The 23,495-nt window shown below is 33.5% G+C and overlaps 1 long non-coding RNA gene and 1 pseudogene across 1 annotated transcript; both read left to right on the plus strand.

Moving 5' to 3' along the window:
- Positions 1 to 783: 783 nt before the first annotated feature.
- LOC112710618 (protein NRT1/ PTR FAMILY 2.8-like) lies at positions 784 to 12,024 on the plus strand (annotated as a pseudogene).
- Positions 12,025 to 16,221: 4,197 nt separating this feature from the next.
- Positions 16,222 to 16,984, plus strand: LOC112782989 (uncharacterized). The gene is made up of 2 exons (XR_003193262.3): positions 16,222 to 16,441; positions 16,628 to 16,984. It is a non-coding gene; the product is annotated as an uncharacterized lncRNA (long non-coding RNA).
- Positions 16,985 to 23,495: the final 6,511 nt, after the last annotated feature.

Genomic DNA, 23,495 nt, shown 5'->3' on the forward strand with positions numbered 1-23,495 from the left:
ATTAAGTGAAAACATTTACTTACTAAGCAACAAGTACTACTTAGTCTAAGTAACAACAAAACTCGAGAACAAACAATTTACTTAGATATTTAGTAAATATAAACATAAACATTTTGCTAATCATTAGGTTTATTACAAATTGTTAATACCCTAAATTAATAACTACATTAAGAGACATATGCTTAACAATAACATAACATACTAAAATTTAAACCTAACATCATATCCGTGTATTTAAACAAATCCTAACCTTAATTAATAACTTTAATTAATAACTAAATCAATAACATCCAATTTAATTTGTACCTAACATCATATCCTATTTTATTACACAACACATGTATAAATATGAGCCTTATTTCGTTTACAGTATAAACGAGATACGTGTTAACTTATTTCATTTATACTGTAAACGAGATATGTAATATGATATTTTTTGAATAAAAACACTCGTAAATACATATTTCAGTAATTAATATATTTATTTTATTTATTTAAAAAAAATCCAAATCCTAAGATATGTTACAAATAATAAAAGTAACAATTAATAATATCTTTTATCTATTTTATTATCTCCTATCCAACTTAAAAAAAAAATTCCTCCAGGATCCTATTGTTTATAACTAAACCTTAAGACATAATACATATGCTTGTGTTTATGAATGATTTCTGATTGGACTTGGTACTGAAAGCCCAACAAATAAAGGCCCAACTCAAGATTAGGGGTAATCAGTCTTCCATCACTTTCCAGAATCTTCAGCCAGCCAACCCCCATTTCTCCTCTCTCTCTCTCTCTTACCTGCTACAGTGCTACTGTTCTTTCTAGTGGCTCTGTCCACATCAGTGGCATCTATGCACGACTCTGTCGCCTCTCTTCTCTAAATCATGTGTGGTCTCCTTCATCGGCAGTGACCTTATGCTGCTCCGCCGTATTAAGAGCCTCCTCCGCCATGACGTACGTGAGCGCCACCTTCTCTGTTCGCATCTCATCCTTGCCTTCCCAAGGTAAGACTGCCGCTATGAGTGGTGGTGGCTTGGCCACGATCGGGCAGACGCGACGTAAACCTCCGCCACTTGTTCGAAGATCTCCGACGCCGTTACCTCTGCTCTGATCTGCGTCCTCCACCTTCCTCTTCGCGACGGCGCCGTCCTCGGCGCCGCTGTTGGTTGTGCGTTGCGCGCCACCGTCGCGTGGACTGATTCTGCCTCCATGGACGTCATCGGCTTCCTCCAATTGCAGATATAGAATGTCTATGTCTTGTTTTGTGGGTGTGTTGCTGGTTTTGTGAAATTGAGAACGCTTTGGAGGTAATAAATCTGGATCTGTGAGCAATGGATTTAGTGTGAAAATTATTTTCTGTTCTGGGGGTGTTCGAGAAATCTAATTTTGAATTTTCTGAAAATTTTCTTGGTGATTCTGGTGCTGGAATTTCTGATGTATCACAATCTGTTTTTGAATGTTTTGCAATTTCTTGATCTGGTTTCCTTGGATGCCTTGATTGTTGCTGAATATGAAACAGTAGGGTTCTGTTGATGCATTTTTGTTTGAATGTGAGCTTGAAATTCTGGATTTGGATGCCCTTCCTCGTCAAACTTGATTTCACGGATCCTTGCAGGCTTCAGCCAAACATCTAAAAGAGAATTGTAATTTTTTCCAAAAATTTCTCTATGAATATAAATTTTCAAACCATTGATAAAACAAGGAATTAAAATTTCAGAATCCTTCACAGCAACACTGTTAGCATAAGTCAGAAAATCCTCATAATATTCACTAACAGTACCGGATTGATTTCTAATTGAGTCCGGCAAACCACCATAAAAATGGAGAATGGTGGCCAATGAAAGCACCATTGTAAGGAGGAAAGAAATTAGAATAGGGAAGAATTAATCAATCAGAGAGAAATTAGGAAGAATCTTGAGGGAGAGCGATAATTCCATGGAAGGAATTTCAGAAAAGGAAATATATTCATTACTCAATTCATGGTTCCTCTATTACATTTCTACTATATCTATTTATAATAAATCAAATACTAATGAAACTATCCTAATTGGGACTTGGCCTATATTTTCCTCATTACAGGCTCCTCGCCGGTTTCGTCGCTAAGTCGCCGTCAATCGTGGTAGCTGGTGAGTCTCTGCACTCCCGTCTTCTATCCTTTTCAATTTTTCCTTTTCTCTTGTCCCTATCAATTTTGTTGAACCATCTTTTATTGATGTGAATTTGTTGCTGTATTGAGTTAAATTTATTGTTGTATTGAGTTGAATTTGTTGCTGTATTGAGCTAAATATCAAGCTTATAATTCATCACATGTTAAAAACAAAATTAACATAAAAGGCCACGTGACATTTCTAATCTATCTTCATCCTAGTGTTTCATTGATTTACTTCTAGTAATCTCAATTGAAATATTAGTATTATCATTGACAATTCAATTAAAATATTTGATAAAAAATATTATGCATATAGCAAAATTAGTGATCAAATTAGTCACGTGTGTGTGTATATATATATATATATATATATATATATATATATATATATATATATATTATTTTATATATTTTTAATATATACTTTTTTATATTAATTCTTATTTTATATTTGGTAGCTAATTTTTTGTATATATAAAAAACATCTAAATAATATTTTTTTAAAAATTGATTACATGAATTATCATCAACAAATAGACATATTAAATAGTAATGTAAAATATTTTATGTATCAAGATTAAATTCATTTAAAATTTATATAAATTAAAATACTTATTATTATTTTAATAATTTAACTAAGTATTCTTTAAAAATTATACAATATTCAGCCTTTAGTACAATGATTAAAAAAAATAAAATAAATACATCTAAAAATTATGAATAGATTTAGTGTCTTTTTAAAAATAAATACACATTCAAAATACAAACTAAATAAAACATAAATTTAAAATTTAAATTTTAAATTTCTATTTCAGATTTAATATATTTAATTATTATTATTAATATATTACAATTTAAATACACATTCAAAAATTAAATTAATTAAAATTCAAAATTTTGATTTTAAAATTCTAAAATAAACCTTAAATTTGTTGTGATAAGATCACATTAGATGCCCATTAATATGGGCGGTTGAATTCCATTTCCAATAAGAATTAAGTTGAAAAAGCAAACCTCGTGTATGCTTATAAATAGAGAAAGCCATCTGAGGGATATTATACACAAGCAAGTAATAATAAATCAATTCTCTCTTTATGTTGCAATCAAATACTCTTTTCTTTATTTTTCTACTACAATTCTTTCTCTTCTTTTATTTTATAAGTATTTTAAATTCTCTTTTCATTACTCTTTATATATAATATTAATAACAATATTAATCATCTTTATTATATTGAGATAGTAACGATAAACATATGCAATTCTCTCTCTCTTTATTTTTAATATTTCTTTCTATCTTTGTATATATATACACATTACAACATATAATATTATTATATATATAAATCATTATTGAGCTAATTATTTTAATACTAGAGTCTTCTATTTATACATCTTTATATATTTTTTATTCTACAATACGTTATCAGCACGAGACTCTGATCAAATTTTTAGGAAGACTCAGGTAACAATTTTTTATTATGTCGAAACTCTCTCATCTTGAATTCAATGCTCTTGATATATCTGGAAACAATTATTTATCATGGATACTAGATGCTGAAATTCATCTTGATTCAATGGATCTTGGAGATACCATTAAGGCTGAAAATAATGTATCCTAGAAGGATAAAGCCAAAGCCATGATTTTTCTTCGTCGTCATCTTGACGAGGGGTTGAAAAATGAATATCTCACATTAAAAGATCCTGCAGATCTTTGGAAAGACCTTGAAGAAAGGTACAATCATAAAAAAACGGTGATACTTCCTCAAATCCGATATGAATGGACGCACTTGCGTCTACAAGATTTTAAATCTATAAATGAATATAATTCTGCAATGTTTCGAATCACCTCACGAATGAAATTATGTGGGGAAAAGATAACTGATCATGATATGTTGGAGAAAATTTTTTCAATCTTCCATGCCTCGAATGTGCTCCTGCAGCAGCAGTATCGAGAAAAGGGGTTTAAAAAATATTCTGAGTTAATTTCTTGCCTTCTTGTTGCTGAAAGCAATAATGAGTTACTCTTGAAAAATCATGAAGCGCGCCCAGCTGGCGCTGCCCCATTTCCTGAAGTAAATGCGGCAAATCATTATCCCATAAGAGGTAAATGACAAGCTTTTAATAACAAGAAAAATTATGGAAGGAAAAAGAATTACGTTTAAAAGAGAGGATTTCACCAGAAGTGGGATAAAGAAAGGAATATCGGGCAGAATAAATCAACAGAGGATAAGTGTTTTTGTTGTGGTGGAAAGGGCCATTGGTTTCGTACCTGTCGTATCCCAAGGCACCTAGTCGATCTTTACCAGGTATCTTTAAAAAAGAATGATAAAGGAAAGGAAACAAATTTTGTTTCGAATGATGCTGAGAACTCCACCACTCATTATGATGTATCTGATTTCTTTGAGGATCCTGAAGGAAATATTGGTCATTTGATCAATGATGGAATAGTTTAATATGTGGGATTGTGAAATATCTATGTAAATAAATAATGTAAAGAACTTATTGTTAAGTTTTATTTTCTATGTATTTAAGTTTCAAATGTGATGTACATAAATAATGAAATATTAATGTTTATGAATTTTGAAATTATTAAATGTGTCAAATTTTAAAATAAAATTTTAGTATATGACATTATTTTATGTACAGTGTTTCTTAGAAAAATAATTCTGATCAAGTATTCAATTTAACTGTGCATATTATTCATTTTATTATTATTTGTTTTTGAAGAAAATGGCAAGAATATGTAATGAAGAAGTATGCCTTGCGGACAGTGCAAGTTCGCACACTATTCTCAAAAGTGATATATATTTTACCCATCTTGTGCCAAAAGAGGAATATGTTAATACTATTATTGGCTCATGCAATGTGATAGAAGGCTCCGAAAGAGCTATAATTTTATTTCCTGGAGGAACAAAATTTATAATAAATAATGCACTATTATCTACCAGGTCTCTGAGGAACTTCTTGAGTTTCAAAGATATTCGCCGAAATGGATATCATGTTGAGACGATGAATGAGGGAAATCATGAGTATTTATGTATCACAACTCATGATTCAAATAAAAAAGTTATATTAGAAAAATTACCTTCACTTTCATCTGGGTTATATTACACCAAGATTAGTGCAATTGAATCACATGCCATTGTAAACCAGAAGTTTACTAACTCAAATGAGTTCATAACTTGTCACGACCGATTGGGTTATCCGGGAACAACCATGATGAGGAGAACTATTGAAAACTCTCATGGACATTCACTAAAGAACCAGAAGATTCTTAAAACTAGTGAATTTTGTTGTGCTGCATGTTCTCAGGAAAAGTTAATTTTAAAGCCATCACCAGTAAAGTCCCTTGAATTCCTAGAAAGGATTCAAGGTGATATATGTGGACCTATTCATCCACCATGTGGATCTTTTAGATATTTTATGGTCCTGATAGACGCATTTTCGAGATGGTCACATGTGTGCTTATTATCTTCTCGCAACATGGCGTTTGCGAGATTACTGGCTCAAATTATTCGATTAAAAGCACAATTTCCTGAAAATCCAATCAAAGCAATTCGTCTTGATAATGCTGGTGAATTTACTTTCCAAGCTTTTGATGCTTATTGTATGGCTAATGGAATAAGTGTTGAACATCCAGTAGCTTATGTTCATACACAAAATGGGTTAGCAGAATCACTTATTAAACGCCTCCAATTAATTGCTAGACCCTTACTTATGAGAATAAATCTCACAACCTCGGTTTGGGGACATGCTGTTTTACATGCCACAGCACTTATTCGTTTGAGGCCAACGAGTTATTATCAGTTCTCTCCTATGCAATTAGCTTTTGGCCAGCAGCCAAATGTTTCCCATTTAAGAATATTTGGGTGTGCGATATATGTTCCCATTGCACCACCTAATCGCACCAAAATGGGACCCTAAAGAAAATTGAGAATATATGTTGGATATGATTCTCCCTCTACAGTGAGGTATCTTGAGATACAAACTGGAGATGTATTTAAAGCCCGGTTTGCGGATTGTCATTTTGATGAATCAAAATTTCCAACATTAGGGGGAGAGAAGAAGCTTCCTTAAAAGGAACTTAATTGGAATGCGTTATCGTTGATGCATTTAGATCCTCGATCAGGGCAATGTGAACTAGAAGTTCAAAAGATTATACATTTGCAAAGAATAGCAAATGATTTGCCTGATGCATTTTCCGATACAAAGAGAATAACCAAATCTTATATACCAGCGGAAAATGTTCCAATTCGAATTGATGTCCCAGTAGGACAAGTAGCCACTGAAGCAAATTCACGCCAGAAGCGTGGCAGGCCTGTCGGTTCCAAAGACAAAAATCCTTGAAAGAGAAAAGAGGTAAATACTATTCCTGTTGAAAAAGACATAGTAGAGACACCTGCAGTTGTCCAAAATTCTGATATAACGCCAGAAGACGTTCAGGTACCTGAAAATTGTGAAAATGACGAGATCTCGATAAATTATGTCTTTACAGGAGAGAAATGGGACCGAAATAAGACAATTGTCAATGAAATATTTGCATATAATGTGGCATTAAATATCATGCATGAAAGTAAGGATCGAAGAATGTCGACAAAGGAAGGATTGGCCAAAATGGAAAGAAGCCATGAAGGCTAAATTAGACTCACTTGCAAAACGTGAAGTCTTTGGACCTGTAGTCCGTACACCTGAAGATGTAAAACCTGTTGGATATAAGTGGGTATTTGTGAGAAAACGAAATGAGAAAAATGAAGTTGTGCGCTATAAAGCCCGACTTGTGGCACAAGGTTTTTCACAAAGGCCCGGTATAGATTATGAAGAAACGTATTTCCCTGTAGTGGATGTGATAACATTGCGTTATTTGGTCAGTTTATCTGCATATCATAAACTGCATATGCATTTAATAGATGTGGTAACAGCCTATTTATACGGCTCATTAGATCGGAATATCTATATGAAAGTCCCTGAAGGACTAAAGATAGCTAAACCATCCAAGGAATATTCGCAAGGGTTATACTCAGTCAAATTGCAAAGATCTTTATATGGTCTAAAGCAATCTGGACGAATGTGGTATAATTGTCTTACTGAGTATCTGGCCAAAAACGGTTTCAAGAATGATGACATCTGCCCATGTATTTTCATAAAGAAAACTACATCTGAGTTCATTATAATTGCTGTGTACGTTGATGATTTAAATATCATTGGGACTCCTGAAGAGATTCCAACAATTATAAAAACTCTAAAAGAAGAGTTTGAGATGAAAGATCTTGGAAAGACTAAATTTTGTCTCGGCCTGCAGATCGAGCATATAAAAGACGGGATCTTTCTTCATTAAACAACATACATAGAAAAGATCTTGAAGAGATTTTATATGGATAAGTCACATCCATTAAGTACCCCAATGATCGTAAGATCTTTAGATGTGAAAAAGGATCAATTCCGTCCTAAAGAAGAAAATGAAGATATCCTTGGTCCTGAAGTACCATATCTTAGTGCCATTGGAGCACTAATGTATCTTGCTAATAATACACGACCTGACATATCATTCGCGGTGAATTTACTAGCAAGGTATAGTTCCTCTCCAACCAGAAGACATTGGAGTGGAAGCAAGCAAATCTTTCGATATCTTCATGAAACGGTTGATGTGGGATTATTTTATCCCTACGGATCCAAGTCACAACTAGTTGGCTATGCAGATGCCGGATACTTGTCTGATCCACATAAAGGGAGATCTCAAACAGGATACATGTTCACATATGGTGGTACAGCTATATCTTGGAGGTCCACGAAACAGACAATTGCTGCAACATCCTCTAATCATGCTGAAATACTGGCAATTCATGAAGCTAGTCGCGAGTGTTTTTGGCTGAAGAGTCTGATTCAATATATTATGTCATCATGTGGACTGATTGATCATAAGATAGCTCCAACTGTCCTGTTTGAAGATAATACAGCATGCATTGCTCAACTTAAAGGCGGATACATTAAAGACGATAGAACAAAGCACATTTCTCCCAAATTCTTCTTCACTCATGATCTTCAAAATCAAGGGACAATTGATGTCCAACAGATTCACTCAAGTGACAATTTGGCAGATTTATTCACAAAGTCCCTCTCAAAATCCTCCTTTGAAAGATTGGTACATGAGATTGGGATGCGCCGATTTCGAGACATTAAATAATGTCGGCAAGAGGAGGAAACTGTACTCTTTTTCCCTTAGTCAGGTTTTTTTTCCATTGGGTTTTTCCTGACAAGGTTTTTAATGAGGCAGTCCCCATCACTAAAGGATTTTGTACTCTTTTTCCTTCACTAAGGTTTTTTTCCATTGGGTTTTTCTTTAGTAAGGTTTTAATGAGGCATAATTCTAAATGGGCATCTAAGGGAGAGTGTTGTGATAAGATCACATTAGATGCCCATTAATATGGACGGTTGAATTCCATTTCCAATAAGAATTAAGTTGAAAAAGCAAACTGCTTATAAATAGAGAAGCCATTTGAGGGATATTATACACAAGCAAGTAATAATAAATCAATTATCTCTTTATGTTGCAATCAAATACTCTTCTCTTTATTTTTCTACTACAATTCTTTCTCTTCTTTTATTTTATAAGTATTTTAAATTCTCTTTTCTATTACTCTTTACATATAATATTAATAGCAATATTAATCATCTTTATTATATTGAGATAGTAACAATAAACATATGCAATTCTCTTTCTCTTTACTTTTAATACTTCTTTCTATCTTTGTATATATATACACATTACAACATATAATATTATTATATATATATAAATTATTATTGAGCTAATTATTTTAATACTAGAGTCTTCTATTTATACATCTTTATATATCTTTTATTCTACAACAAAATCATCTAATTATTAACTAATACCATTTAAAACTCTGAAGGAGGCAGAACAGTCACATTCACCGCACATCATAAAACCAGAGGCGCAGGCCGTCCGTGGTTCGTCATCCTCCACCGCCGTTCATCTGTGCCACCTTCCTCCTTGGCGCTCATCCTTGACGCCGCCTTCCTCCTCCTCAGCGGTCATCCACAACGCCGCCTTCATCTTCCTCGTCGCCGTTTGTCCACATCAGCGTTGCCGTTCGTCAGCGCCGAAAACATACCTAAGGTTTGGATGGGTCTGTGTTTATAATGTGCACATAGTATTTTTATATTTTAATTAGTTTCTAAATAAAATCAAGTGAATGAACAATCTTGATTTTTAAAACCCTAGCCACCTTTGACGTTTTTGCAGGCAAATTCGTGGGTTTGTTTGAGGACTGGAAGCTAAAGGTGCTCACAAAAATTTGACGTGGCATTACGAGACTACATATAAATACACAGAATAACATAATACACTGTGTGTGTGAAAGAGATGAACTGAGTTAGAACCATATCTCAAGGAAGGAAATGGAGAATGCAACAACCAATTCTCCATGTGAAGAGGAACCAAAACAAGATGAGCATGCATCTGCACCACAGGCACAAGAAGCAGGAGGATGGAGATCAGTCTACTACATTATTGGTAAAAAAACAAAAGATAAACAACGTTTTTCCTATAATATTAATTAGTAAAAACCCTAATCTTTTTTATAATTTTGTTGCTTAATTTGGGTTTTTGAAGGTAATGAGTCGTTCGAAAAATTGGCATCAATGAGTTTGATATCGAATCTGACGATGTACCTGCTAACGAGGTACAATTTGAGTGCAATATTTGTGGTGAATGTGGTTCAAATTTGGAATGGATCATCCAATGTTGCATCCATAATCGGTGCTTTCATTTCTGATACTTATTTGGGAAGGTTTCGCACCCTCTTATTTGGCTCCATTGCATCACTTCTGGTAAGCAAATCAATCATCACATCAATGTCACAATTACCAGGATAATGTTTCATTTCATTATTAAATATATTTCCCCCTTTTGGTAGTGTAACATTAACAAATTAGGGTTTATGTCAAGGAATTACTCTAATGAACTTTTAAGTTGAAATAAGTTAAAACCCAAGAGATATATTTTGATGGAATAAATTATCATTTCTGACCATAAAAAATATCCAATGCTTATAATTTTGACTTTGATATAGTTTTATCGAATATTTACGTTAGTTTATATTGTCTGTGCTTAAATTCTTAATGATAAGAAATGATCATTTATTCTATTGTGAAATTGTTAAATGTTTTATTGATTGAGTTATTAACATGGGGTAGAACATGAATTACATGGACAGGGTATATTGATAATGACCCTAACAGCAGGTATACATCAATTGAGGCCTGCTAACTGCACTGATAGGCCACATTGCCAGTGGCCACAACTGTGGCAGCTTGGTATACTCTTTTTCGCCCTCGCCATGTTATCTGTTGGCGCAGGTGGAATTAGGCCGTGCAACATTGCATTTGGTGCTGACCAATTCGATACCAAAACAGAGAAAGGCAGGGCACAATTGGAAAGTTTTTTCAATTGGTGGTACTTCACCTTCACCATTGCACTTGTGATCGCGCTAACCGGCATTGTCTACATTCAAACCAATGTTAGCTGGACCTTAGGATTCGCCATTCCAACACTCTGCCTTGCTTTCTCAATAGCAATCTTCTTAATCGGTCAGCACACTTACATTCGAAAGAAGCCTCAGGGGAGTGTCTTCTCTGATATGGCAAAGGTGATCACTGCAGTGTGTCGAAAGTGCAAGCTTAAGACCTCTGATAGAACACGTTACTATGATCCTGGTCCATCAGAATTGGACCACAACAATGTTAGGCTTGTTCGTACAGATAGGTTCAAATTTCTTGAGAAGGCTGCTATAATTTCTGATCCTAGTGAGTTGAATGAACAATTGAAACCGAAAAATGTTTGGAGGCTTTGTAGCTTGCAGCAAGTTGAAGAATTAAAATGCTTATTGGGAATTCTACCAGTTTGGGTGACAGGAATATGTTGCTTCATCGTAATGGATCAGCAGAACACATTTGGTGTTCTTCAAGTTATTCAAACAAACAGATCAATTGGGAAACATTTCAAAGTTCCACCAGGTTGGATGAACTTGGTCTCAATGGTAGCACTTTCAATTTGGATCTTCATCTACGAATGCATCTACATTAGAGTGACAAAGAAAATTAACAAAAAGGCTACTCGGTTAAGCATGAGCCTAAGAATCAGAATTGGGATTCTTTTGTCAATTTTGTGCATGCTAGTGGCCGCAATTGTTGAGCAGAAGCGCCGTGACTCAGCTTTGAGAGCAAAATCGTTTACTTCGCCGATGAGCTTTGCAGTGCTGCTGCCACAGTTTGCACTGTCGGGTCTCAATGAAGCCCTTCGCTGCTGTGTCCATAATGGAATTCTTCACCACGGAGATGCCCGAGAGCATGAGGACTGTGGCTGGTGCTGTTTTCTTTCTGAGCTTGTCAATTGCAAACTACTTAGGATCATTGATTGTGAACATTATCCATAAAGCTACATCACATGGTGGGAGAAATTCATGGCTTGGTGGGAATGATTTGAATGACAATAAGCTTGATTACTACTATTATCTAATTGCTGCACTTGGTGTTTTGAATTTTGTTTACTTCAATTTCTTTGCTAGCCATTTCTTGGGTAAAAAACCTAGCAATGATACAAAAAAGGTGCAGCCAAAGAATTCAATACCAAACCAGCAGAATGGAGAGCCACCTCAAGAGAAGGTATTTGACATAACAATTGATCCAAGATGAAAGAGGGAACATGATCATGCTAATTTGATACATTTTATTTTATTGTTGTTTAGTTTAGGTGTGACTGTCACAATCTTTTTTGCCTTGAACACTTTGTTGTGCTAATTATGTGTGGTATATTGCAGATCATAATTTAGATTTAGATATCAAGTTTGATGAACTAGCCTTCACCAGTGATTATAGTTGGTTACGTTACTTTCTCGCACACAATTTTAAACTGTGCACTTACTAATTTTCATATTATATAAATTTGTATGTTTAAATCTTGGGCTTTAAGCCCCGTTTAAGATAAAAAAAAATCAAGGTAAAAACTGACATTTTTTTGTGCCAACAGAATTTTTATGCACATGCCTCGGTTTTATTTTCTGGTTTCATATCTTCTTCTTCTCTAGTGATATAATTCCCACTATCTTTTTTTCCTACCTTTTCTTTCTTTCCTCTAAAATAATAAAACATTAAGATTTTTCTGTTCATAAAAAAAAAAAAATTAAAACTCATGCAACATGATAAAGAGAAAAGATTATTAAGTTTCTGAAACATTCTGTTCAATTCTGACCCGTAAGTATGTGTCTCATGCCAGAGTTTTGGAAATCAATAACTTCCATGCAAATATCTAATATAAAAAATTGATGATATTTATACAAAAACCAACTCACTCTCCAACTGACTAATTTTGTGCTCTTCTATATAGATTAGATGAGATTCACACTTGAGACCAGTGTGAACAAAGAAACAAATAGATGTGATATTTACACACACATTTTTGCACATATTTTGTCATTTATGAGCAGACTTGTCTATAGGCACACCGCAAAACAAAACAAAACAAAAGACAAAAAAAAAAAAAAAATACAAGAGAAAGAAAATTGAGTGAGAAACCCAAATTTTTATTTTTATTTCTTTTGTTTTATGATTGAATTATCTACTATTAAATTTAATTTTTTTTCTTTTTATAAATTTATGAGCACTTCAATGTATGAAACAAATAATTTCTTGGTTTAAAATGAGAATAAACATGCACTTTTTAATTTGTATGTGATTTTAGATTTGATAATTTTCAGAAAAATAATGTAATATCGTTATTTATTGAGATATGATGATCATAATTCATCTTTTGCGAATTGTATTCTTAAAAAATAAAAAAATACAATTTATTCTCCGAAATAAATTCGATTCTATTTTTCAAAAGAAAAAGATGCGAATTCTCTCTTTGAAAATTAAAAAATATTGCAATTCATCATTTTGCTTTTCAAAAATTAATTAAAAAATGATAATTTTTCTCCAAAAAAAATTGTTTGTCTCTACATTTTCTGTAAATCACTAATAATCTCCATTTTTGAGAAATTTTGCCTCCCAACAAATCATATAAAAATCTTTTAACCTCAAAATTGAACATTTGATTAAGAGAGTATGAGAAAATTTCGCTACTCCGTTATTTTGGTCACATGAGGTTGCGTTTGCACTTTGGAGAGCATAACTAATCAATAACATGAGGCAAGTAGCAGTAGAAGACATGGAGATGGATCAATCATTGATTAGAGCAATGCTAGTTAGTGCCCTGACACATCAAAGCCTCCAACTTTGAACGTTGAGTCTCTTCACACATTTGAAGTTAGTATCAAAATTGTTGTTGAATTACGTATACTTATTTATTGCCACACTGATACCGCAGATGCTCCTACACATATGAATATTCTACATTTCTTCTACCCGTGTTTATTTATCTTTTTCTCTATGATAAGTATTATTTAATTGTTGAGTTCCATTACACATTTAAATAATTTTACATTTTTGCCGCAGGATTTTGTCTTTTTTTTTTCTTTTCTTCTTTTTTTTCTTTTCTCTTTTTTTTTTTTCATTATTGTCATGGTCATTACCACCATACCATCACACTCATCTCCTCCTCTTTCTCTTTCTATTTCTTTTTTATTTAAATTTCTTTCATCTTCTCCTTTTTTTTCTTCTTCCTTCTCCATCATTATTATTGACTTATTGTCATCATTAACAACACCAACATTTTGCTAACATTTTTATTGATTCTAATTTTATACGGTGATCGAATGAACCAAAAATATTATTAAAATGAAATCATTGTATAATACCAAATGAACCGAAAATGATCCATTATATAAATTCGAATTTAAGAACATCTGCTTCTCGAATGAGCCAAAAATATTATCAAAACAAAATTATTGTATAATATCAAAAATGAATAGAAAATTGTCCATTATATAAATTCGAATTTAGAAACACTTGCGTCTCGAATGAACCGAAAATTAGCGCAAAACGAAATCATTGTATAATACCAAATAAACCGAAAATTATCCATTATATAAATTCGAATTCGATGATAATGATAACGACGACACCTATTAGAAGAAGACAATGATGATAACAATGATGATTATGATGATGATGACGATGGAAGAGAACGATAAAAAGAAAGAAAGAGACGAAATTCCAATAGGAAGAGAAAAATGTATTGTTGGTGACGACGGTCACAAAATTAAGAAATAATAAAAAAAAGAGGAGACATAGTATTTAGAGTAAAGAAAAAGATGAAGAAGAAAAAACGTAAAAAAAAAATGCATAACTCAAATCAACTTAAATATAAAATTGTTTAAATGTGGACAATTACTCTTAATTGTTTCATCGGCATTGATTGATCAAGTTTTGTTCTTCTAAATGCTGTAATAATCTCAAAGTTGATCTTTATTATTATAAAAGCGAATACAAGTCAAAATAAATAGGGGCCCTTTGCCAACAACTAGTTGCATCATGAATATATTCAGGTTTTGAGTTTGAGTTGTCAGAATAAAATTTGGATTAAATTTTAAGTTCTTTTTTAATATTTAAAATATTATACTTTTGTTTCCAAAGTTTTATTTTGTCTTATTATTTTACTAAAGTTAAAATACTTTTTTAAGAATATTATTTTTTATTACAATTTTTTTCTATTATTTTTTTACTAATTTCACTATAATTATTAAAATTACTATAACTAGGATTATTGTCTAGAAGATGATAACGGCAAAAAAGAGTATTTGTGGAAAAAAAATTTAATTTTGACAAAAAACCAAAAATAGGACAATACGACATTTGAGGCAAAATAAAAAGTTTTAAATATTAAAAATAAAATTAAGACTTAACAAAAATTTTAGGAAGTAAAATAATATTTTATTATAAAAAAAGTATAGAGAAATTCTCGCTTCTTTTACAATGCTTTAGTTCAGTTTGGTCGAATTAGTTGTGTTTTTATAAATAAGGTTCATTTAGCCATAGTTTAATTGAAACAAGATATTCAATAACTACTAAAAGATAAAAATCACTCTAAAAAGTCAATATAATAATAAAAGTGCGCTTTATAAGTTGTATATCATTCTATTTGAGGTGAATTACAGAATAATGATGCGATTTGGCATTTTTCGCAAATTTGGTGTAAAACTAAAAACATGTTTTGAACGAATTCTAACAAATAAATATGTAGGTTGAAAAAATAACTTTTACTATACAGTGAATTTGCAGGGAGCGAATTGTGAACTTTGACTCATGCAACCAATATTTTTAGAATTTGTTCCCACGTGAATTCATTTTTTAAAAATAAAAAATAAATAAATTCGCCCTATAAATTTGTTAATTTTAAAAATGCCCCAACTATTTTTGTTTGTCAACTCTATATTTTCTAAAAATCAACTGTAATTCTACTTTTTAGGATATCATCTTATTAAATATCATATTAAAAGTTTAGATTTTTACTAACAATTTGTGTTCTAAAAAGTCATCATAGAAAATTATTTAATAAAAAATATTAAAAAATATTTTTAATATGTTAAATATATAAAAAATTTTAATTTTTTTTATTAATGTAATCTGAATCTATACCTTTAAAATACATTTTACATAAATTTTTTAGCCCAATAAAAGGAGTCTCACCACAAAATATTTAGTGCTCATGTGTTTATAAATACAGTTGAACTATATATCTTTTAAAACTTTTTTATTCAGTTTTTTATTATATTAATTTAAGAAAAATAAAACAAACACATCCAAATAGATTTAATATTTTTTAAATTTAAATACACATCTAAAAAACAAACAAAATAAAACTAAAATTTAAAATTTCAATTTTAAAATCTCCATTCCAATTTTAAAATTTTAATTACTAACACATCCTAATTTAAATACACATTCAAAATTGAGATTAAGTAAAACAAAATTTAAAATTTTAATTTTAAAATTTTCAAATTAATTTTAAAGCTTTTAACTATTAACACATTAATATTCTAAATAAAAACCTAAAAGAAAAATCAGATTTCAACAATCTAAATAGTTAATGCTATAAAATCACAGAGTTGCACATCATTCGTCTCTTTCTTCTTTTTTGTCGCCGCTTCATCCTCCGCGTTGTTGCGTCCTCCTCTGTGCCGTTGCATCCTCTTTCAAGTCGGTGGGTCCTCCTCTGCGCCGTTGCGTCTTCGGCGCTCATCCTCGTCGCCATTGTGTTCTCCGCGTCGCCGTTGCATCCTCCGCATCGCCATTTCCTCCACACTGAAAACGCGTCTCAAGTATTTGGATGTGTCTGTATTTAAATTTTTTTTACGCATTTTCTATTACCATTGTTTTTTTATTATTCTGTATAAAATCCTTTTCTTCTTTCTGAACAATAATAAAATAAAATGGCTTGAAGAGATTTTTATATATTTTATAATATTAATGTATTTTGAATGTGTTTATGTTGTTCACTCAATTTTGGATGTGTTCAGGAAAGAATAATGGCATTCTAGATTGTGTCCTGATGAGCAAAAATTAAAGCTCACGGATATCGGCAAATGCACGGATCGTTCAAGTAATAGCAAGGTGAATGGATAGCGTTTTTACGAGGGCTAACAGATTGAGACAAACAACGCTTAATTAAATATCTAATTAGATCGATCAAATCTTGAATTTTGGATTATGGATCTTGAAGAAAAGAAGAAATAGAAGAAGAGAATTTGGAGGATGCTTGTAGTTAAGAGAAAATCAATGATGAGAATGGTGAAGGTTTTATAGATGTTTGATTCTTAGAAGAACAATGCTTATGCTTTCTTATTTAATTCATGCAAAAATATTTTCACAACAAATCATTTATAACTAAACCCCAATCCTTTGGTGATTTAATTTCTCTAAACCCAATTAATCGCCAGTTCCTTGGTCAACTAATCGAGAGAAGAGGTGAAGAACGGTTTCGATTTTAATTCGCACAGCCTTCAAGAACTATCACTAGTCGAATTATATGTCACATATTCGAACTAGATCTAGATAAGTGAAGATTATGAGATGGGTTTTAAGCTAGTTCCAAAATTAATTTTTCTAAATATAAAATCCGAATCCAAGACAGATTAAAATATTTTCCAATAGTTTTAGTCCTTATTGATGAAGAACAAAATTCAATCTTGAAAAAATAAAAAAGCATGAATTGAAATAAAAAAACACTTACATTATTAATGTTGAAACCAAATAGAGCTCCTAACCTTCAACGGGAAGGTTTATGACTCATGATAAAAGAAACTAATCCTAATTATGAGAAAATGATCTCCAAAAGGATGGTTCGATCCTCCTATTGTGAACAAGGTTCACTTATTTATATCCTAAGTTCTAGAATTCATATTCAAAACTAACCCTAATCTTATCTCTTGAAAGGATAAGATAGCTAACTTCTTACTTTTAATTCAAACCAAAACAGTAATTGAAATCTAATTCTAAAAATAATTCCTAACAACCAAATCTTCATATTTTCTAGAAGGAATTAGTGATAACTAATCTCTTGAATCTTCAATCTTCAGATGAGATTAAGCCTTCTAATGATTTGATAACTGAATTTGGGTCTTATCAATTGTTGAAGTATTGAATTCTGAGAGTTGAGGGATGTCTTCCCGCCGGCCTTGTGTGGGAGATTTTGGGCATAAGTCCAATTACACCTTCCAGAGATACTTGTAGGCCGGGCTTGGGCTTGGAGGTAATAAGGATGCCCGGCTTGTGGTTGGAAAGTGAAGGAACGCCGAGCTTGCATTGAGAGCTGTCGGGCGTGCATGCAATTTAGAGAGGGGATGTCGGGCTTCTAGGAGCAGCCGCCGGGTGTGTGCTTAGGCAAGTAGGGGTTGCCAAGCTTGAGAGGACAACCGTCGGACATCCTTGCTCGAAGGATTGAGCGTCTGGTTTGGGCTTGGTTTGGGCCCGATTGAATCGTACTTGAATCCTATGTGTGTTTTCTTATCAAAAAGCTTCATTTCTTGCTTATTTTGAAAATAAGCAATTTTGTCCTACCGTCAATTCTGTTAACAAATCCTTAACAGCAGGACAACATTGAACCAATTTTGAAATGTTAGAGACTTAAATAGGACGACTGAAATGTTAGGGACAACTTTAAAAATTATCCCAAACATTGGGGATAAAAACGATACTTTATTCTTTTTTTAAATTGTCGTGTCCAAATGCAATACTTATATTCGATATTTGTTCACAGATATTGTCAGTGTTTCATCATGTCTTAATATAAAATATGAAATATTTTTTTAATATATTTAGACATATTTAAATATCATCATGTATCAATAAGTTTAAAAATAGTATATATATTATTTATTAATACCAAAAATTATTTAAAATATTTTATATAATTAAAAAGATATAAAAATAGTTAAAATATATCATTTATATTTTAATATGAATGAAATATTAAAATATTATTTAGTTCCCAACATTTGGATTAAGTCGTAATTTAGTTCCTAACGTTTCAGACGTCATTTTTAAACGTCATTTTCAGTCCTAAAATATTTCAAATGTCTTATTTTAGTCTCAAAAATTTCAAATGGATTCAATATTATCCACTGTTAAATTTGATATGAATAATTAGCATATTTAAGAGTTAATAATGTTTGGTTTCAATGCATAAATAAAATTGACACATCACTAATCACTAACGTAAAAGTTTTTTTTATTTTAGAGTATTGACGATTGATTAATAAGATTTTTGATTTTTTTACAAGAAAAATTGAGAAGAAAAAATGTTTTAAGAAAGTTTTGGTTACGTCTCTATAACAGAAGGAAGAAGATATGACTTAACAATAATATTGAGAATGTCTATGTCACTTATTCCGTTAATTTTTTGTGTAAATTTAATAAAAAAATAACATTAAAACTATTTGAAACTTTTTAGAACATAAATAGAACGTTTGAAATATTAGAGACTAAATTAAGATTTGACTTAAATGTTAAAAACTAAAATAATATTTTATCTAATTTTATATATATGTCATGTTCTCATATCTTGTATAATTTTTTTTGTGTATCTACGTATTTTATATTGTGTCATGTCTCGTATTTCGGTAGTGTGGTTGCTTCTTAGGTTGCCTTTAGTGATCCAAAACACTAAATATGCATGTAAGTTAAGTTAGTTGCTTTTGGAACATTTATTTGGCGTCAAACTGTATCTGTTACGATTGATAACCGGAGATTAATGGGTTAGCCTTGTAAGGTTGGCCCAAACGTCTAGAGGAGGAGATCTCCGACCTGGATTGTGTCAGGGAGCTACCGTCTGACTTGTGTGTGTGAAAGAATGGGGGGTGGTACCTACAAAGACACTCCGATGCCTAAGTCAGCAAAGGGTTTATAGCAGGTTTAAGTATATTGGAACTTAGAGATACCTGAGGAGTGTCAGTGTATTTATAGTGGTGAACCAATAACCACTGTTAGAGTAGTTCCACCTTTTAAGGTGGATAACTATCCCTTTATCTTAGGGAAGTTGAGATATGGCTCTTGGAAGTGGGTTGCGAGATTTTAAGGGCAGTTACTTATTTGAATAAGTGTTATCTGCCAGCTAACCTTCGGTACCGACTTCCTTAGAGTGGAGTCTGTATCGAATCCGACCTATTCTAGGGAGGTCGGCGAGTAGCGTAGGCCAATCTTTGGATTGGGCTCTTTTGGCTCATTTTGACCTGGGCCTTAATGTTGGGGCAGGGTATGAACAATGCCCCTACTCAAGTTCGATCTCCTTCACTTATGAGTTGGGCTCGAGTATTTGAACTCGGGCTTGTAGCCAATGTGTCATGGAAGCCATCGTGATTTTTGAAATCGACGTGATTTAAATTTCTCAACAGTCGCATCTAATCAAACGTCACATCCGTTAGAGTTTTTCGTATTTACACGTGGGAGCAGTTACATTGGTAACGGCGCATTTCTTTAATGATGGCGCCAATTTTACCATTTTGCCCCTCGCATGTTTATAAATACTTTTCCCTCTCTTTTCTTTATCTTCTTTCGTCTTCTAAAAATCCATCACCTGCAATCCTTATCTTTTTAAAGAGAAAGTGTTTTAGCCTTCCTTCTTGGAGTGTTGCGATTGCTGTTGCCTCTGCTTCTACCAACAAAGGTTAGCTTTTCTCTCTTCTTAATGCTTTATTTTGCGCATTTAGAGGAGTTTTGCGTGTTTGCAGTAAGTTTGTTGGTAGGTCTAGTGAATCTATTCTTTTTGAGGGACTGCTTTGGCCCTTTAGAGACCCTGTTTTTGATCTTTTTCCATTTTTTCTCTGTAGGTCTTGTCATCTTTTCTCCCATTTCTTTTTACTGGAAAAGATGACTTCTCACGTTTCTAAGTGGGTAGATGATACTGTTCTTGGGGAGAGCACCTTAGTAGACACAGATTATATCATCGATCTCCGCACTCACCATAGGATTTGTGGCTCTGATGATGATGAGTCCAAGTATGAGTTGATTACTCCGGGTCCTGAAGATCGGGTTTGTTTTGGGAAGGCTACTAAAGTTGACCCTTCTTTCTTTTTTATGTATGATTGTTTGTTTACCCGTCTGGGGGTTCTTCTACCATTTTCTGACTTTGAAATAGCTGTATTGTCTCATTGCTGCGTCGCTCCCACCCAGCTTTACCCAAACTCTTGGGATTTCATGAAAATTTACCAACTTGTTAGTCGAGAATTAGATTTTTCGACTTCTTTAAAGATTTTCTTTTATCTTTTTCATATGACCAAGCCCTTCAGTGGGCGAAATAATAAGCAACAGTGGGTATCTTTCCGGGCCATTCAAGGTCGGAGGATTTTCTCTATGTTTAACGAGTCCTTTCATGATTTTAAGAATTTTTTCTTTAAAATCCAAGCAGCAGAGGGTTACCATCCCTTTTTTTCTTGATGAACATTCTAGCCCCCTCTTTCCTTTATATTGGCAAAAGGCTTCTCCTATAGAGAAGTACGGTCCAGATGATTTGGATGAGGTTGAGGAGGTCATAGTGGGGTTCTTCCGGGAAGCTTGGGGGAGAGCCCCTTACTTGGATACCAAAAAGTTTTTTCAGGGGTCTTCGAGTTTTGTGCGGACCCAATTAGGTAGCTTTGTTTTCGATAGCTTCCGACTTGTAATCTTCCAATTTGTTGTTTTCAACTTGTAGTGTTCCGATTTGTTATTTTCAACTTGTAGTCTTCCAATTTGTAGACTAACTTTTTTGTTTTCTTCTTTTCAGAGATGGTGAAGAAAGGTTACAGCTCCTCCTACTAGAAGGTCCAGGATGCCAAGAGGAGGTCTCGAGCTCGGGTTGATGCCGCGAGGGCTACAGGCACTCTTCCTCTTCCTCCTCCTCCTCCTCGTGATTTGGGGACCTCTTCTCATCCTATTTTGGTATCCTCCTCTTTTTCTTCTTCTTTTCCTCCTCCCATCTCCCCGGCCCGATCTTTCCCTGAACCCGAGAAGAAAAAGTGCAAGACTTCTGGCTCTTCTTCTGGAGGTTCTAATTTTAATGGTCCCAAATTCGTTCGAAATTACATCTTTTCCTATACTCAAATTGATATGGATGATATTTTCATTCAAAACCATCTTAATATTATGGTTCAGGGGAGTGTTCGGGCTACTGGGATGTGCACAAAACTCCTTGATATTTTGGAAAAGACTCCCCTTAACTCTTTGAGTTCTACCCAAAAGGTTGAGGAGTTGGAGGGGAGGATCTTCCTTTATCAAGAGGAAGAGAAGAGGCTTGAGGAGGAGGTCACCGACTTGAGGGAGGAGAGGACCCAGCTTCAGGAAAGGGAGAAAAGGTTGATGGGCCAGTGTGCCATGGTAGAGGACATTAAGGAGAAGGCAGAGCAAAACTATGTCTGGCTCTTTGGGGAGAACCTTGACCTAAAGAAGAAGCTGGCAAGAGGTTGGGAGGCTTATAAGGATTTGGAAGACTCCATGGCGGAGAGCTCGGAGGAGGCCTGGAGGATTTTTAAGGATCAGGTCGGAGTTATCGCTCCTGGCCTGGACCTTTCTCCTCTCGATCCTGATAAGATTGTTGTGGATGGGGCTATCATTTCTCCTCCTCGACCTGAGAATGACTCCGATCTGAAGACTCACGGGCAGAGGATAACAAAATCTCCTCCTCGTGAGGAGCTGCAAGATGGATATCTGCCGAGTTCTTCAGAGGCTCCTGCTCAAGATCCTGAAGAGACTGCTCTGTCCTCCCCTACTGCTGATCCGTCCTCCTTTCCCTCTGGTGATGCTGACCTTCCTTCTCATTGATGTTTGGCTATTTTTGGGGCCCGGCCTGTGGCCCCCTCTTTGAACAATTTTATTATTTGCTTTAGTGGTGGTTGCTCCTGACTCTTTCTGGCCTTTATGGCCATAAACAAAAAATGCCTTTAATGTTTTGCCCTTTTTTGGATAAGGGCTTTTATGATCTGTTGGTGTACGTGCTTTTATTTTTTTATTATGTTTAGGTTTTTACAGAAAGAAATTTTTTTATCTTTTTTTTTGGAAAAACCATTCTATCTTGGCGAGCTGTGTTTTGTCTAAGTTATTTGGATTTTTCAAAAGACTTGAGATAGCTCGTGCCTTTTTTTTCTGGTTTTTCCTTTCATCTCTTTTTTGTGTTCCTCATGAATTCATAACCTAGGCTATTTTCGCGGTGCATTTCAATTCTTCTCGGCTTTTCCAACTTTTTGGTCATAATATTTTCAAGTTACATGATCTGCTTTTATAACCTCTTTACACCGACTTGTACCTCGTCGTTTTATCCTGCCGACCACGTAGGTCGGGCATGGGATTTTTACGTTTTGTCAAACTTAAGTTGGTGCATTTCATAGAAAGAAAATAACTTATGGAATTTACAAAGAGATGTAGAAAAAAATCTTTATTTATTAATGAAGGTACTTTTTGCTACTAAGGGGTTGAAAATTATTGCCCCTTAGCCTCCACTTTGATGCCTCGTTAAAACCCCCTTCAGAAAAACCCTTTCTTTGGAAAAAAAATCATGAAGTCGGAAAAAAGAGTACATCAGGGAATGGAGTTCGCTTTTAACTATAGTACCTTTTCATATTACAAGCATGCCATGACCTAGGTAATTCTGTGTCGTTCAAGTTGGTCACCTTGTAGTATCCTTTTCCTAGGACCTCACTAATTTTGTATGATCCTTTCTAGTTAGCAGCAAGCTTTCTATCTCCAGATTTGTTGATGCCAATGTCGTTTCTGATAAACAACAAGTTGTCTGGAGTGAAGCTTCTTCGAATGACTTTCTTTTTGTATCTGTTCGTCATCCTTTGCTTTAGCACTGCTTCTCTTATCTGGGCTTGTTCTCAAACTTTGGTAAGTAGCTCGAGTTCTGCTTTGTGGCCCTGT

This window comes from Arachis hypogaea, chromosome 1 (genome assembly GCF_003086295.3).
Source record: "Arachis hypogaea cultivar Tifrunner chromosome 1, arahy.Tifrunner.gnm2.J5K5, whole genome shotgun sequence".
In the NCBI taxonomy this organism is placed as follows: Eukaryota; Viridiplantae; Streptophyta; class Magnoliopsida; order Fabales; family Fabaceae; genus Arachis; species Arachis hypogaea.